Source organism: Vombatus ursinus, unplaced genomic scaffold (assembly GCF_900497805.2).
Source record: "Vombatus ursinus unplaced genomic scaffold, bare-nosed wombat genome assembly UNPS02014973.1, whole genome shotgun sequence".
Lineage (NCBI taxonomy): Eukaryota > Metazoa > Chordata > Mammalia > Diprotodontia > Vombatidae > Vombatus > Vombatus ursinus.
Genome location: NW_020954751.1, coordinates 17,308,741 through 17,327,038, shown reverse-complemented (window position 1 = coordinate 17,327,038; position 18,298 = coordinate 17,308,741). Strand labels below are relative to the sequence as shown.

Genomic DNA, 18,298 nt, shown 5'->3' with positions numbered 1-18,298 from the left:
CACACACACACACACACACACACACACACACACACACACACACACACGGTGTTATGGTTATTTGATCACTAGATATTTGATCACCTATCAAAGAGTCAGCAGATATCAAATAATAACTCCATAATCTGAAATAATCTAGCGTCTTAACACCACATGAAAAATTATCACAAGTCCTCAAGCATTTCAAAAACTTTTTGGTTTTAAAACAGTTTCCTCCTTCAAAAGAAAGAATTTTTTTTTCTAAAAATAATTTAAAATTATTTTCTTGCTGAAATCTAAGTTTTGATATCTGGGGACCTGACCCATGCGTATACAATTTTCAATATGGCAATTTCTGGGAAAATACCTAACAGATGCTATAGTCAGAAGTGGCCTTTAGTGAGCCCTCCCCTACCGATACACAATGACCCCAATCTAAAATACCCAGATATATCAGATGCATATAGGAGCTTACTTACCTTTTTAAAGACCACTATTGTTTAAAAAGAAAGGGATGAAGCAAAATCTCTTCCTTCAATGAAAAAGCCCTCCTCTTCTCAATCAGCCTTCAAAAGAATCCAACTTAAGATCTCCCACAAGAAACTCAATATGGGTTCTTCACCAAGCCATCTTTGGAAAAAACAATGCAAATGATAGCAGCATGGCATTCCAGAGGATTCCTTCATCAGCATTCCCCCAGGTGCCTTGCTATGTCTGTAAATCCACAGGTCTTGGAAATCCTTGAGCGGTAGTTCCATAAAACAGACAGAGGAAACTGTCAGAAGGCTCATCTTTTTATTTCTTTTCTGGTCAAAAGATCAGGACCAAAACCTTGAGGAGAGAAGTAAAGATTTTTGTCACATTGACTAACATCAAGAAAGAAGCAATAATTCTTTTTTCCCAAACTATACTTAGCCTTAAACTCTGATATTCTACATTCTTCAATATGTCAAGAAAGATATTTCCATAAAAAAGCCCTGTGTTAACACTTAGATCTTTATTAGTATAAGTAGTGATGTAAGAGAAAAAAGGACTGGATTTCTAATCAGAAGCCCTGGCGTTCAAATGCTAGCCCTAGACAGTCCCCACACATATGATCTCAGTCAAGGTGCTTCCAGTTTCTCACCTTTAATATGAGTGAGTTTGACAAAATGATCTCTAAGGTTCCTTCCAGCTTTAAATTCTATGCTACACACATACAGGGATATGGTACTAGAAATAATAATGAAGTACTAACTTATAACTGCAGTAACTGACTTTTTTTTTAAATCTCCATAGCCACCCTATAAGGTAAACAAGGCAGAAAACATTTAACAAGGGAGGAAACCTTGGAGTAGTTCAGTGAATCACTAGTTAGGTGAAGGAGCTTGGATTTGGCTTCTGATTCCAAGACCTACTGAATAGACCTTTCCTTCTTCCTTCTCTCTCTCTCTCTCTCCTTCTCTCTCTCTCTCTCTCTCTCTCTCTCACACACACACACACACACACACACACACACACACTCTACTCGAACTCTACAACACAACCACTTAGGGCTTAGTGAAAATTTGCTTAAAAATTTTAAGGGGGGGTGGGCAATCAACTACCTCCCAATGCAGCCCATTTCAAATAGCTGCATATCTCCTTTTGTGACACCTCTCACAATGCCAACCTCCCCCCCCACACACACACACTCTTCTCATCACACAACCTTTATTCATTTTCAGAGCCAAACTGCTGGGTATGCCCTTTGCCCCGGGCCTGTGGCTCCCCAGAGATAACCTAATGCTTCCCATAGCAAAGAATCATTCTGTATAACAAAGTTAAATCCATTTCCTACTTAATGGCCCACAGAAAGATGAGTCAGGCAAGGCTCCAGTGCTTCCTCTGGTCCCAGCCAGGTAACTGTCAGCACCCCTCACTGCAACCTCAGATAATGGTATACTTGAAATAGGAGGGAATGGCTCAGAAGGTGGTATCAAGAATGCAGCTGCTCACTCTTTTTGTGGTCACGAAGAATTGGAAACTGAGAGGATGCCCATCAATTGGGGAATGGCTGAACAAGCTGTGGTATATGAATGTAATGGCATACTATTGTGCTATAAGAAATGATAAACAGGCTGACTTCAAAAAAACCTGGAAAGACTTGTATGGTCTGATGCTGAGTGAAGTGAGCAGAACCAAGAGAATGTTGTACACAGTAACAGCCACTTTGTGTGATGACTAACATTGATAGACTTAGCTCTTCTCAGCAATGCAAGGATCTAAGACATCTCCAAAGGCCTCTTGATGGAAAATGCTATCCACATCCAAAGAAAAGAACTATGGAGTTTGAATGCAGATTGAAGCATACCATGTGCTATTTTTTTTTCTTCTGGTGAGTTCTGTTTCCTCTTTCTGATGGTTTCTCCTCTTGGTTCTAATTCTTACTTAGAATACCACTAATGTGAAAATATGTTTAATAGGAATGTATATAGATAGCCTATATCAGATTGTGCGCCGTGATGGGGAGGAAGGGGGAGAAAAATTTTAAACTCAAAAGCTTATGGAAGTGATTGCTGATGAATCAAAATAAATAAATTAAAAAAAAAAAAAAGAATGCAGCTGCTCCTGAGTCTGTAACAGAGGCATCAGCCCCAAACCCTTCAGGTTTCTCTGAGCCCAAGACCTCAGGTAGTTAGTAAGCACAAGCACACAAGACTTCCCCAGGGACACAAGCCAGGCAACTAGGATTTACTAAATGCCCAAGATCACAGATTTAGGGCTGGAAGGGATCTTAGAGATCATCCAGTCCAAGTTCCTCATTCTGTAGATGGGGAAATTGGGCCCAGAAAAATTAAATGAAAGCCCAAGATCATCCAGACAGCAAGTGGTGGAAGGGACTTGAACTGAAGTCCTCTTGCATCAAATCAGAACCCCTTTCATTTTACTGTGCCACACGCTGAGATCCTTGTGGCCCTGCGGGCAAGAAGTGACAGGCAATGGAGCGCAGCAGGAAAAGATGTGAATTTATGGTTAAATGACTAGAGTTTGAGTCCCTGGTTTTTTCAACTTACTAGATGTATGATAAGCTATTCCAACTATCAGATCCTCAGTTTCTTCATCAGCAAAAAAGGGAGTACTGGATTAAGTGATCCTTAACACTCTCCTCCAGCTCCAAAATTCTAGGTCTATAGGATCACTTACTACTCCTTCCTTTTAAGGCAAATAAGCCAAAGGAAACAAACGAGGCTCAATGTGGCAAAGACTGGTGCCCTCACCAAGTCTACTGGCAGCAGCTACAGCTTTCCCAACACAACACAGTGAGCTCAACTACCCCAGCTCCCCTATGACAGTGACAATAAGTTAATCTCATGAGTGACATATAAGACATTGTACATAACAGATGTACTTCTGAAAAGTTTTATTAATCCTTCAATATTTAAAGCATCTATGATTTCAGAACTATGAATAATCTCTACAACAGCAAATGCAACAAGTCTCAGTTGCCTTTTCTATAAGTTAAGAGACCCAAGGAAGGAAAGGAGTGAGGAAGGAAAGAAGGAAGGATTTATTACGTGCCTAGTATGTGTGAGACATTACTAAGCATTTTACAAATATTATCTCATTTGATCCTAACAATCACCCTTAGAGATAAGTACTGTTATTAATCTCATTCTACAACTGAGGAAACTGAGGCAGACAGAGGACAAGTGACTTGTCAGGGATCACACAGCTAGTTAAGTATCAAAGGTCAAGTTTGAACTCAGGTCTTCCCGATTCCAGGCCTGGCTACTCTACTGTACTACCAGCTACCTTACATGACACCCTGAAATTCTGTGATTCTGTGTTTATGTCTATGTATAAAGAGAGGAGGCAAAAGGAACTGTTATAATGGAAAGAGACCTTGGAATCAGAAGACATGGGTTTCACCTCAGAGTTCTAAATCTGCTTGTGTGCATATAAGATGTTTTGAAATTCAAGAGTCTTTGTGACAAAAGGTTACTATCATTCATTGACTCAACAGACACTTATTAAGCACCTACTATGTGCCAGGCACTTGGGACACAGAGACAAAAATAAAACTGTCCTTTTCTATATTCTACCGAGGAAAACAAGACGTATAAAAAGAAACAAACACAAAATACCTTAAGGGGAAAAGAGGTTAGCCGCAATACTACCCTTCTACCAAACTAATCTAGAATGGCAGTCGAGGAAGCCAGGCATATTGGACCCCACACCTGAAGCCTTTCCAGTTGGGTGGGATGGGGCACAATGTGCACTCCATTAGCACAAACTTTGCTTTGAGAACTCCCACACCAGGGCAAGAAATCAGGGCAGGAGTTTTAAGGAGGTTTTTAATTGAGTCATTTTGAATGCACACACTAGGAAACTTGCTATTTAAAGGACTCTCTCTGACAAATCCTTCTGTAATGTGAATAACCACATCCTAATTTATCTCTTGAATAAATCCATACTTGCATATATTGAGCTGGCTTCAAGTTTTCATTGCACAGTGTTGTCTCGTTTTTTTTTTTTTGTTTTTACTGTACAGTGAAAGAACCTGATTGAGCACTTTTTGCATTCTAGGCAGGGAAAGAATAGCTGAATGTGAATTGAAATTTTTCCTGCAATTCCTCAATTCCCTTATGCCTCACAAAACCTACCCAAACATCCACTCATGAAAATAAAACAACTCATAATAAGCACAGTGTCTTTCATATGGCAGGCACTTAATAAATATTTCCTGAATTGAATTGTAAGGAATAACAATTTGTACTCACATTTGTATAGAGCCTTAAATTTTACAAAGCATTCCTCTATTAAAAAAAACCAAAACCAAAACCAAACAAACCCTGTGAGACAAGTGATACAAGTTTTTTCTTATACTTGTTTAACAGATTGGGAAAATAAGATCAAAAGAGTTTGAAAGAGACTGGCCCAAGGTCACAGAGCTAGCTTCTCTCAAGGCCAGGATTCCAGCCTGTGTCTTCTAATTACTAAGCTGCCACTCTATCTTATCAGCCTGCCATTCTTAAAAAAAAAAAAAAAAAAAAATCCAGGTCCAAAAGAGCAAAAAATTAAGGGTATTACGTGTCCACACCTCTCTCCTCTATGTTCAAAACACAATTTCTCTTATTTGGACAGTAATTGCAGAGAGAGCGTGCAAACAAGAAATATGAGTTATCAGAACATAACCATGTGAACAAGATTCTATACAATCCAAAATGGTTGATGTGTTGTCCCCCTCTCCACCCATTCCATCCCACCCTAACCCTGAGAAATTCACTCTGGTGAGATTTATGCTTTACTGTGTTAAGGTAGCGAGTAGGTGTCCCAGTGGATAGAGCATCAGGTGTGGAGTCAGAAAAACCTGAGTTCAAATTCGCCCTCAGACACTTAGCAGTGTGACCCTAGTCAAGTCACTTAACCTTGTTTGCCTCAGTTCCTCATCTGCAAAATGAGTTGGAGAAGGAAAGGCAAACTACTCCAGTATCTTTGCCCCACCCCCCCCAAAAAAACCCAAAAAACAAAAAACCCAAAATAGGGTCAGGAAGAAAAACAACTAAACAACAAGTGTTAGGGTTTTTTTGTTTTGTTTTGAGCAGTATAACTGTAATTATGACCCCTGTCCCAAAACCCAGGGCAGAAAAGTTCCTTTTTTTTTTCCAAAGGAAATACCACCTAAAGCCTTTTCACTAAAAAGACAGGACATCTTTTCTACACCATAAAAATGGGTTGTCTTTTTTCTGTAATAAAGACATCACTCTACATAATCCTTTAAAATAATCAGGCCTTTCCTTTTTTCCCTGTCCTCCCCTCATCCCACTAGGGTTGTGCACACAGATACAGATGAGCATCCCAGGCAGCCTTCCAGGGCACCCATTTTCCCAGTTTTGTCCTGTCCAGGTTCATATCTGCCAGTTCTCTTAATAAGGAAGCAAACAGCCAGAGTTCCCCACGGAGGATGCTGTGGAGTCTTGTCAAGCTATCAAACATGAACACAGCCAACCACCCAACTGAGGGGGGTGGGGGGAAGGTGTTCACGCACACGTGGCTTTGTTTTTGTGTCCCTTGAATTGTAGGGGAAACTCAAAAATAGCTTTTAGTTGTTTCTCTTTAGTACTTCCGAGGCAGGCAGCATACTATCAAATGGTTAGAAACACCTGGTATAGTATCAAAAAGGAAATGCCTAATTTGGCCCTAAAGACCATTCTTTCTGAATAGGAAATGCAGCAGCCAAGTGAGCAGGCCCAGCTAGCAGTGCTCCTCAGTACTGTCACTGCTGACTCAGTCTGCCCAGAAGGCTTTTTTTTTAAATTTCCTAAGCCACAGGCAGCTGTTTTTAATTAAGCTCTTTCACTCAACACCCTCCAGAGGTGGGTGGCATAGTAAACAAAGTCAGTAGGACCTCAGGATAACCCAGATAGATGAAACCCAAGGGCCGGGACTTCCTCATGACATCATAGGAAAGCTTCCTTTTTGGAGAGAAGGGAAGGGGGAATGGTGAGAGATGGCCCTCCAAACTTTCCCAAACAAAAACAATTTTCACTGAAAAGACAGAGGCTATCCCATCCAGATGAGGAGGGAAGAAAAGTGGTCTACTGCTCTTGTACGGTCCTCTTTAGTCTCTGAGCTTCACACCAAGAATGAACTCTTTCCCTTTCCCCAAAGATGTCTACTGAATTCTCTCCAAAGCTTGAAAAGGCTTTTTTTTGGGGGGGGGGGGGGAAAGGGGGGTAAGAGAGCATGGACCCTAAATTGTGATTGCCTTCAAGTAGAAAAGGAAATTTTATGTGTGTGTGTTATTTTTTCCAAGGTACTATTTGCAAACCTGAAAAGGCTACATTAATGCTAGTTAATGTTGTTATTATCATAGGGACTGAACCAATACAAATTACACAAGCAAATAAGAACTTGTCTTACCAGGTTCAAATCAAGTTTCAGACACTTGGTAGTTGTGTGACCCTGGGCAAGTCACTTAACCTTCTTTGCCTCAGTTTCCTCATCTGTAAATGAGTTGGACAAGGAAATGGCCAAAAAAACCCCAAACGGAGTCGCAGAGAGTCGAACACAGCTGAAAACAACAAAAAAATAAAAAATGAATTTGAAGAAGAAGAAAGTACCAATGGGGAGAGAGGGGAAGAGAAGGGCCAGTAAAGGCTTGAGTGCAAATGAGCTGAGCCTGGAATAAAGATAACCTCTGATTGGAGGAAGCTAGGAGGGGGTGTGGTCTTTATGAAGGTACAGACTGGGGAAGGATGAGCTCAAGAACTAATAGCCAGGATGCCAGGTGACTGGACCTAAAGTGTGTGAAAGGAAGTAATGGGAATTAAGTCTATAAAGAGAGGTTTTAAGTAGGTTGTGAAGGGCTTTAAATGCCAGGCTGGGGAATCGGTATCTCACCCCAGGGTAAGTGGGAAGTTTCCTTGTTTCAAATGCCAGATCAGTGCCTTAAGGAAGGAATAACATACACACTTAATTGGGTATGGAAATCTACCTCATCCTACAGGAAAATGGGGGGGGGGGGGGTGGGGGGGAATGATAGAGGGAAGGGCAGATTGGGGGAGGAGGTAATAATAAGCAAACACTTCTGAGGAGGGACAGGGTCAAAAGAGAGAATAGAATAAATGGGGGGCAGGATAGAATGAAGGGAAATATACTTAGTTTTTCACAACATGACTACTATGGAAGTGTTTTGCATAACTACACATGTATAACCCATATAGAGTTGCTTGCCTTTTTAATGAGGATGGGTGGGGAAAGAGGAAGGGAGAAAATTTGGAACCCAAAGTTTTAAAAACACATGTTAAAAAAAAATTGTTTTCACATGCAACTGGGAAATAAATACAGGAAATGGGGTGTAGAAATCTATCCTGCCCTACAGGAAAATAGAAGGGGGGGTGAGATAGAAGGGAGAGCAGATTAGGAGAAGGGATACACAGAATGCATGCCATCTTGGGGTGGGGGGAGGGATGAGATGGGGAGAAAATTTGGAACTCAAAATCTTGTGGAAGTGAATGATGAAAACTAAAAATAAATTTAAAAAAAAAAAGCCAAATCAGGCAAGCCTGCTGTCCACCCCAAGAATATTATTTCTGCCCTCTCAAATACTGGCCAGGCTTTGCCTGGACCTCTACATTCTCCTTTTCTTATTCTCTTTGGTATTATTTTTCTACATGTGCGATACAGTGGAAAGGACGTAGGGCTTAGAGTTCAAATCTGCGTGTCAACACTCATCCGAAGTGTGACCTCTGGCAAATGACTTAACTTTCTGCAAACTTCATTTTCCTCATCTATAAAATGAGGAAAATAGGAGCCCACCTCATCAGGCTGTAGTGAGCAAAGAGGTCTTATAATTCTAAATCTTATAATTCTAAAGAAATGTGAGTTTACCCTGATCCCACATTAGAAAGTATACTCCTTGAGAATAACTTCTGAACTGCATCTAGGCAGCACCTTACACATAATAAAAGAAGGTGTTGGGCAAGGCAGAGGCGGCCTGGGGATGGAGTGCTAGACTTTGAACAGAGAAGATCTGAGTTCAAACCCTGAATCAGACAGTGACCCAGGGCAAGTCATGTAACCTCAGCCAATCTCAGTTGGGATAATCAATAGCACCTGACTCTTTGAAGTCACCTTTCTATCCACCATATCACATGGCCTCTTGTTTTTCTCGTTTTTGTCTTTGCATTCCTCACACATGGCACATATACATACACATGCATGTATATGCTACCTAGACACATACATATATGCACACATTATATGTGTACAGACATGCCTATATGTACAATACATAGGTACACATATAAATATATACATGTATCTACATACACATACATACACAGACACACGCACTAGGTAGTATATTTTTGTCATTAAGTTTTTTTTCAGTCTTGTCCTACTCTTTGTGATCCCATTTGGGGTTTTCTTGGCAAAGATACTGGAGTGGTTTGCCATTTCCTTCTCCAGCTCATTTTACAGATGAGGAAACTAAGGCAAACAGGGTGAAGTGACTTGCCCAGGGTCACACAGCTAGTGTCTGAGGCCAAATTTGAACTCAGGAAGATGAGTTTTCCTAACTCCAGGCCCAGCACTCTACCCTCTACGCCACTTAATTGCCCATATACCACATATACTTCATATACTTCCCAGCTTTCTCAAAAGCCACCTCCTACAAGAAATCTACTCTGATGTCCCCAGTTGCTAATGTTCTTCTCCCTGGAAATTCCTCTGTGTGTTTCTATATATTTATGTACTATCTCCCCTAATAAAATAGAAATTCCTTGAAGGCAAGGCCTAAATTTTGTTTTTCTCTTGTTTCAAATGCCTAGCACAGATATTTCTCACTGGATGATGGAGGCATAAGAATCTCAAATTGAACACGTCCAAAGAGAACTCATTATCTTTCCCCCCAAAATCCAACCCTCTCCCCAATTTGTTATTTCTTCTTCTGTCCAGGTCATCCTTACAGTCATCCTTAACTTCCTTTCCCTCCCCCTGTGATTCAGTCAATAAACATTTATAAACACCTATGATGTGCCAGGCACTGTCCTAAGCCCTGGGGATACAAAGAAAGGCCAAAAAAAAACCCAAAAAAGCAAACAAACAAACAAACAAAAAAAATCTCAGCTGGCAAGGAGCTCACAGTTGAACGGGGAAGACAATATGCCAGAGGCAATCAGCCAAGAGAAAGCACTAAAATGAAGGGACATCAAGAAAGGCTTCCTGTCGAAGGTGAGATTTTAGCTGGGCCTTGAAGGAAGCCAGGAGGAAGAGGTGAGGAGGCAGCCAGTGAAGATGCCCAGAGTCAAGAGATGCAGCATGTTGTTCAAGGAACAAGAAGAAGATCAGTGTCACTGGATCACATATTAAGTACATGGATGGCTCTAAGTGCAAGAAGACTGGAAGTGTGGAAACACACATAAAAGTCATAAAGGGCTTGGAACGCCAAACAGAGAAAGTTGTTGATTTTACCTCCCAAAATATCTCTTCTCTCTATCCATTCTATCTACTTACATAACCTCTACTCTACTGCAGACCCTCATCACCTTTTGCTGAGTGACAGCCTCCTAGCTGGTCTCTCCTCTTCACACTGCTGCCAAGATGATGCACAGATCAGAACAAAGCACTCCCCCTGCTACTCCTGTGGCTTTCTATTGCACCTAGGATCAAAGACAAACTCTGACTGGCATTTGAAACTCCTCACAATCGGGCTCCAACCTGATTTTCCAGGTTAATTGTATTGGTGCCTCTTCATCCGCTCTAGGTACAAGCAAACTAGCAGTCTGGCTGCTTCCTGAACACAAGATAAATGAATGAACAAGCATTTATTAAACATTTGTTAAGGACAGATGTTATGTTCGTGAAATCTGCAGATGATACAAAACTGGGAGGGACAGCTAACATGCTGCATGGCAGAGTAAGGATCCAAAAGGTTTGTGACAGTCTTAAGGTGTCAGGCTGAATCTATCAAGTTAAATTCTATAGGGATACACATCAAGTCTTGTGCTTGGGTTTAAAAAAAAAAAAAAACCCACTCCACAAATACAGGATAGAAGGCTAATTCCAAAAAAAAAAAAAAAAAAAACAAAGGGCATGGATGGAGAGAATTGTTCTGAAAAAGACCCCCCGAGTTTTAGTGAACTTGCAAGGTCAATGAGTCGGAAGGGTGATGTAGGTTAAACTTGGGCTACATTAGGAGAGTCATGGCTTCCAGGGTGTGGAAATAATTGTTTTACTGTTATTCTGCCCTTGTCAAACCTCAGTTCTGAGCATCATGGTTGAAGGATATTGATAAGCTGGAGAGTGTACAGAGAAAGGCAATCAGAATGGTGACCCTTCACCTTGAATCTGAACATATGCTGAAGCAAATGGGCATATTTAGGCTACAGTAAAGCCAAGAAGGGTCAGGGGAAGGAGAAAAGGAAAGGAACATGACTGTTCAAGTACCTGAACGGTTGTCCTGACGAAGAAGGGATAAGATGTTTTCCTTTTGGAATCAAGGATAGAACCAGGAGCAATTGGTGAAGGCAATTTCGGCTTGACGTCAGGTGAAATCTTCTCACTGATTACAACTGCCCCAAAATGGAAGAGCCTGCCTAGAGAAGTGATGGATTCCCCTTCCTTGGAGGCGTTAAAGCAAAGAGGGGACTGAACTAGCACTTCAAGTTTTATTTTTTTTTTTTAAACTCTTGGTGTAGTCTTCTTCCCGCTATACCAAACTATCTCTCAGAAGAACACACACACACACACACACACACACACACACACACACACACACACAGAGACAGACACCAAACTTCAGAAAAACAACCCTATGAATAAAAACCTCATTTTAATCATCAGCTTCCTTTGGGCAGGGCTAACAGGATCTGTTATGTCTGGTTGGCGAGCCATTTGTTTTTCCTTCCCTTCCCCAGGAGATAAGTACAAGAGGGAGGAAGAGAAGGAAGTAGCAAGAACAGTCTACTTATTGAATACTCATCCCATCATAATTAATAACTAAAGGATGTCTAGCTTCTCCTTTTACAATCCCAATGACTAAGCTAGAGACTTGCCTGGAACAGCAAAGCAAGGCTAATGGAAAAGGGGAAAAATAGTGCCCAGCAGAGGAGAGATATTATGAACAATTACAATCGTGAAAATAAAGGCAGCTTTCGTCCTTGAAGTCTGAGGATATGGCTGGACTGTCTTCTAGTGTAAACAATAACTCGGGAACTACATTTGGTCAGCTGACTATAGCATTCATGCAGTAACATCCAACAGACCATGGAATAATTCTTCCTCAGCTGACGGAACTTTAATGTACCTGACCTGAAAAAACAAACTCTGCTTTAAATTTGCCCATGGGACTCAGTCAATACTTAACTGGCTGTGTTCCCCATCCTCTCTATCCTACCATTAACTCGACTCTGAGGCCATAAGTCATCTCTCCCCTTCCTACTGTAATGGCCTTCTTGAAATATTTCTTATGGCTTTCGTTTCAAAGGTGAGTCAAAACTGTGTCATGTTTCTGAAAAGTGCCATCTTGCAACTAACTCCAGACCTTGTTGATGGCACCAGTCAATGCTTTAGACCATTACAAAGCTTTTGGATATTTAATCTGTCATCCAGTGTGTTAGCTATTCCTCCTAACTTTGTGTCACCTGCAGATTTCATGAACGTGACATCTGTACTTTAGTAAGTATTTAATAAATACTTGTTTATTCATTTAGTTGTGTTCAGCAGCCAGAAAGTCAATTTGCTTATACTGTAGAATGGATGAAAAGGGGGTAATATAATTAACCTGGCAGTGGATTAGAGAAAAGAGAGTTGGGAGTTGGCCTCTTGTGCTCCCATTTCATTGGACTAGCTACCAAAAAGATTCAGCAATATCCATGAGGACCACAAGACCCAGCCATTTAGCAATATAATCCCTACCTTCAAGGAGATGATAGTCCAATGTGAAACTAATATGAATAAAATGCGAAAATCATAGAACTTAAGGAGGACAGGACACTTGGGGATGATCCCTTACAGAAAGCCTGTTTGTTGACTGATTCATTCATTCATCAAATATTAACTAGACCAGGGGTGGGGAACCTGCGTCCCTGAGGCCACATGTGGCTCTCCAGGTCCCCAAGTGTGGGGATTCAGTCAAAGGGCCACATGTGGCCCCAAGTCGAAGGTTCCCCGCCCCTGAACTAGATACTACTATGTGCCAAGCACTGGCAAAGACAAAAACACAGGGCCTTGCTCTCAAGATGTTTCTATCCTATTGGGAGAGGGAAACAGGTGAAACTCTAAGTAAATTAACACGCTGCAACAAGAGAATGAGAGGGCTAACATCTGGGGATTATCAGAAAAGGCCTCTTGAAGGAGGTACTTGAACTGAATGGGGTAGGGATTCCAAAAGGCAGAGAGTATAGAATGGATGATTACATGCAAAGACAAGGACAGCAAGACAGCCAATTTGACTGTAAAGAAAAGTGCATGATGGAGAAATAATGGAAAATTAATCTGGAAAGATAAAGTGGTATAAGATTTTGAAGGGCTTTAAATGCTAAATAGAGGAGGTAGTATTTTATCCAAGGAACAACATGGAGCAGCAGAAGCTTGTCATTTATGAAGTGCCTACTATGTGCCAGGCACTGTTGAGCACTGAGGACACAAGGCAAGGGAGGGTGCTTTAGGAATACCAATTCAGCAGGCACATGGAGAATGGATTAGAGAGAGAACAGGCTGGAATCAGGGAGAATGGTCAAATTGCTTCTTCTGAGAAAGCAGGTGACATATCAGAGGTGAGGTGAGCTCAGCTTGGGCAAAGAGGAGAAGGAAGAGGAAGGAAGGTACACCAAGGGAAAAAATGTCATTATGTAACCAGAACCTTGGACTGGATCCACTGCAAGAGAAGTAGGTTTCAGTCACTCAGTCAATCAGTAAACATTGATTAAGCTCCTACTACATACCAGGGAAGCCAGGAATGAGAGATGAGAGAAGAGTATTCCAGGCCTGGGGAACAACCAATGAAAATTCAGAGTCTAATGGGCTACAGAGGGAACAATAAGAATAATGGCTCAAATTTCTTTTTTTTTTAAGTTTATGATGTTTAATTTTCAAGTAACAAATATATTGTTAGTTAACCTATCTCTCCCCAAGACTTAAAGTCAACCAGTCAATAAGCATTTATTAAGTGCCTACTATGCGCCAGGCACTATGCTAAGCACTGAGGATGCAAAAAAGAGTCAAGACAGTCCCTGCCCTCAAGGTGCTTACAATTTAATGGGAGAGACAACATATACAACAAATATATACAAATAAGCTATATAGATAAATAGGAAATGATCAACAGAGAGAAAATGCTAAATTAAGAGAGACTGGGAAAGACTTCTGGTAGAAGGAGCATCAATCCCTCCTTTCTATTCTCAACACCATCAACTAGCTCTGGCCTTCATTATCATCTTTAGAGTTTGCAGGGATCCTTAGGTCATCTATGTAAATCTTTACCTGCAACAAAACATCTTTCCCAACAACATCCCCACCAAGTGTTAGTATAGTCTTGTTTTGCAGCATTCCAAGGACAGGTGAACTTACTGTGATGCAGTAAAGTTATAGTGGAAAGAATATTTTATCTGAAATCAGAGGACCAGACTCAGGTCACCAAAATCCATGCATAGAACTCACTATAGACTTGGAGTCAGGAAGTTCTGAATTTAAATCCTTCCTCATAAATTTACTTTTCTGTATCTCTTGACTTTTCATGGGTATCACTAGAACATAGGGACCCACCATCCATCAGTTAGTTACATCTTGCTCTAGTTACATAACCAGTCCACATATACAGAAATGTCATCCTAGTATTTATTTTCCCCCCAGTGTTTAACTAGGTAATTAAGGACACACCCTCCTATTAACAAAGAGAGGTAAACTGCCTAGTAATTAATGAACTACCAAACAATTACCTCAGGTAAAGAGATCCAGGGGTATCTGTAATCAAATCTATTTACAAACACAACCATTCAACATATAGTTCCTAATACTTTCTTGACAATAGTACCTGTAAGTAATCCAAATATTATTGTCCTCCTTTCACAGTAGAGAAAACTTGAAGTACAGAGGTTAAGTGAGTTATTCAAGTCTGCTGATTCCTATCAGCAGGATATTCTGACAGATTTCTACATATAGCAAGTCTGATATACAGATATAGAGAGATGAATACACTCTCACCTCCACTATATCATAGTACTTCAAATAGGTCTTCACTGACACCTACTATGAATATAGCATACAGAATAGCTACAGAAAGGAGTAAGGCACTGGTCCTCTCAAGAAGCTACAGATATTTCTACTAAGGCCATTAAAAAGAGACCTAGTGAAATCCAAACACTATCCTAAAGAGAAAGATGAAACTGTAAAACGATTGTATGTTTAGACACCAGCACTTTTGTTTTCTTCTTTTGTTGAATTTCAAAACACTTTCCCCTTTCATCTCCTAAAAAAAGCCCTTGAAATAAATACAAATTATTTCTTAAATGACGCGGAGGTAGAGAAGGACACCTGTTCTCAAAGAATTCATGCTCTAATTGGTGGCCCTAAGGAATCTGATACAATTAGCAAAGAATACAGAAGGAATAAAATGAATAAAATGTGTGGCAGACAATCTGCATTGGTAAAGGGAATCTACAGGTGATAGACACTTGAAATATGGAAGAAGCTCATATTTACATGGCACTTTTCAATCCACAAAGTGCTTTCCTCTCAAGGCATGCACAAGATTCATACATAGTGCTGTTTCACACATGAGGAAATTGAGTCAGTCAAGTGACTTACTGATAGTGAGTGACAGAGAAGTCTCTCAATTCTGACTCCACATCTATTCTTCTTTCCCTTAGGCAAGGCAGAATACGGTAGGACCCTTTTGGAGGCACAAAATGCTGAAGAAGACAGGACATCACAAACACTACAGAACTGCCAAGGCAGTTGGTGACCAAGTGGTCATTTAACCTCTGTCTGTAGACCTCCAATGAGGGAGAACGTACAAAGAGCATTCGAACTAAGGATGGAAGAGAACTTTCAGAATATCTTAATCCAAGCCCCTCATTTTACACATGAGACAAAGCAAGTCTAGGACAGTGAAGTGATTTACATACATAAGATCACACAGGTAGTAATAAGCTTCAGAACCCCTAAGTCCGTACACTGTCCACTGTATTATGCTACTCCCACAGCAGGCATCCCATTTCACTTTTACATCAAGCTTAAATCTGCCTCTTTGCATCTTCTTTCCATTGCTGCTGGTTCTGCTCTCTGGGGCCAAATGAACAAATACAATACCTTTTTCCACAAGGCAGCCTTTCAAATACCTAAACACAAGAGACCCCTTGAGTCTTGTCTACCCTTGAACAATATCAAGTGCTCAAGTTCAATCACATTTCAGGTAAAATGGGCTGCATTATACTAGGGGTGGGGGTGGGGGTAGCTGCTGTTGTAAATTAGCCCTTTTTATAAACTAAGTCTGAAGGAACCCAGAGCTCCAAGCTGTCTCTGTGGGTGGGAAGGAGCCTTACATGGAATGAGTTTGTTCACATCCCTATAATCAAGATAAAACTTTCTAACATATGATGAGACTGTACCTGACTTTTCAACTACAGCACCACACATGATATAATCACAGTCTTTGTTACAATTCCTCTTTAAATCCAGGATTAGCAGGGCTTCCGGGAAGGTCATGGTAATGGTTTTGGAATGCACTTCTGACTTTTCAGGGAAACAGGTTTCACTTCAGGCTTCTCCCCACCCCCAACCCCCAAATATACACTTCAATGAATAAAAAGTCTTCTATAACCTACAGGAAACTCCTTAAAAACTTCGAGACAGGTTACCTGGGAGAGGAGAAAAAAAAAAAGAGATGATAGCTAGCTAGATGGAGAGTGCAAAGGGAAAGGGGTGGGGGGTAAGATAAAGTGTATGGGGTGGGGGTGGGGGTGGGGGGGAAGATTTGTTTGATGTTGAAAACAAACCAAGTCAAAGAAGGCTGAACAGCTGGCCTTTTCCAGTTACCCACATGGTCCTTAGATGATAAGAAAGCATTTCAAAATTCCAGTAAAAGATCCTGAGAGAGCCTAATCTGTTGTTTCCATCCCTACCTCAACCCCTCCTCCAAACATCTCCAATGAAACCATTAATAACAACTCTCATTTATATAGGGCTTTAAATGCATACAGGAAACCTTCTTTGATCTCCCCCTTCCCCTCCTCAGACCTCAAGTAGCATTTTATTTTGTGACTCTAATGAATTCATTATTACAGCTATTGGTGTTGGTATGGTATCATATCCTGCTGGGAAGGTAAGCTCCTCTTAGAGATCCAGGAGGTTGTCTTATCTAAACCTTGTTCAGGAGCATAGTATATAGTGCACACACAGTAGGTACTTAAATGTTTTTTAATGAATAAAAATGCATAATGACAGAAAAGGCAGCATGATGTCAGGGCACTGGACTTGAAGTCAGGAAAATACCATCTCAGACAGGTAATTTGCTGTGAAACTCTGGGCAAGTTACTTAAACTTTCTGTACCTCCATCTCCCCAACTGTAAAATAACTGGATTGACCTCTAAGGTCCCTTACAGCTCTAATCTATGATCACAAGCTAGATCTTTTGAAAAGAATTCTAAAAAGCAAAGACAAATGACTGTCCACATAATAGGCCCTTAATAAATGTTCATCGTTGCTACTTCATCCAAATTCCTCAAACAATCCCATGAAGGAGTAGAACAGCTATTTGTGGTGTGAGGGAAGGTCAAGCAATTTCATTCTTTGAACAGATATTAAGCACCTACTGTGTGCAGAACAGTGTTAAGCACTGAGAAAGATTCAAAATTTACTTAAGACAGGACCCCTATCCTCAAGGAGCCTAATCCCTCAGCTAATAAGTAACTAGAATCTGGATCCTAGAACAAACCCAGAATCTTCTGACTCAAAAGTCCCTATCCCTGTCCCCCCCAATCCAGTTTTCTTTCAATTATTCCATAAAGCCTCTCCATACTACTTGTGCCGTGGAGGAGAATAAATAGGTGTGCAATAATAACAATAATTAGCTCAACATTCCAAATCACCATTTTGCTGCAATGCTATGGAATAGTACTGCAGTATCGGCTCTGGGTTTTCGGAAGTTAAGCCATCAGAGCCCCGTGGGAACGTGGTGGCATTCCAATGTTCAATTCAAGCCAAGTGTGACAACATACAGAGAGGGACTTGCTGCTGCTCTTGTTTGGGGGTGGGGTGAGGGTTATTTTTTAATCATTTCATATTTACCAAGTGCCCACATTGTGCAAAGGAAACACTTAATGAACTCCCCAGTGCCTTGAGAGTTTACTCACCCAGAAAAGGAGTCAAGCCTTCCTGTGACTCTCAATATAAACTCTTAGAATAAGGGAATGCAAATGCCCAGGTGGGAGCACAGAACTTCCCTTTTCTCTGGGGGAAAGCCTCTAAGTTAAAGTGGGAAGGCATGTAGGACAAGGAGAAAATGGGGAGGGAGGAGGAATAAGTGATTCTTTTCACTTTAGATCAGGAGTTCCTAATCTGGAGTCCATGAACTTAAAAAAAAACACACACACACATACAACTTTTGATAACCTTATTTCATAATAATTATTTTAATTTTAAAATATTATTCTGAGAATGGGTTCATAGGTTTCACCAGAAAGGTTAAGAACCACTGCTCTAGATGAAAATTGGGGACAAATACTTCCTGCTCAGGAAACAAGGCCAAACTGAAGCAGCCTGATAAATTACCGGAAGAGATAATTCTCCTATTGCCCACCAAGTTTCTCTTAGGGGCTGTTACATATATAATGTGGTGAAGTGAGGCCAATG

General features: G+C 40.8%; 1 long non-coding RNA gene across 2 annotated transcripts in view; it reads right to left on the bottom strand.

Moving 5' to 3' along the window:
• The window catches only part of LOC114030623, a 172,893-nt gene that overhangs the window by 80,056 nt on the left and 74,539 nt on the right, over positions 1 to 18,298 (bottom strand). For both annotated transcript variants that reach the window (XR_003567644.1, XR_003567645.1), the window contains exons 3-4: positions 6,865 to 7,015; positions 459 to 810 (exon numbers count right to left, since the gene is read on the bottom strand). This is a non-coding gene — a long non-coding RNA (uncharacterized LOC114030623). The remainder of the gene's footprint in view (positions 1 to 458; positions 811 to 6,864; positions 7,016 to 18,298) is intronic.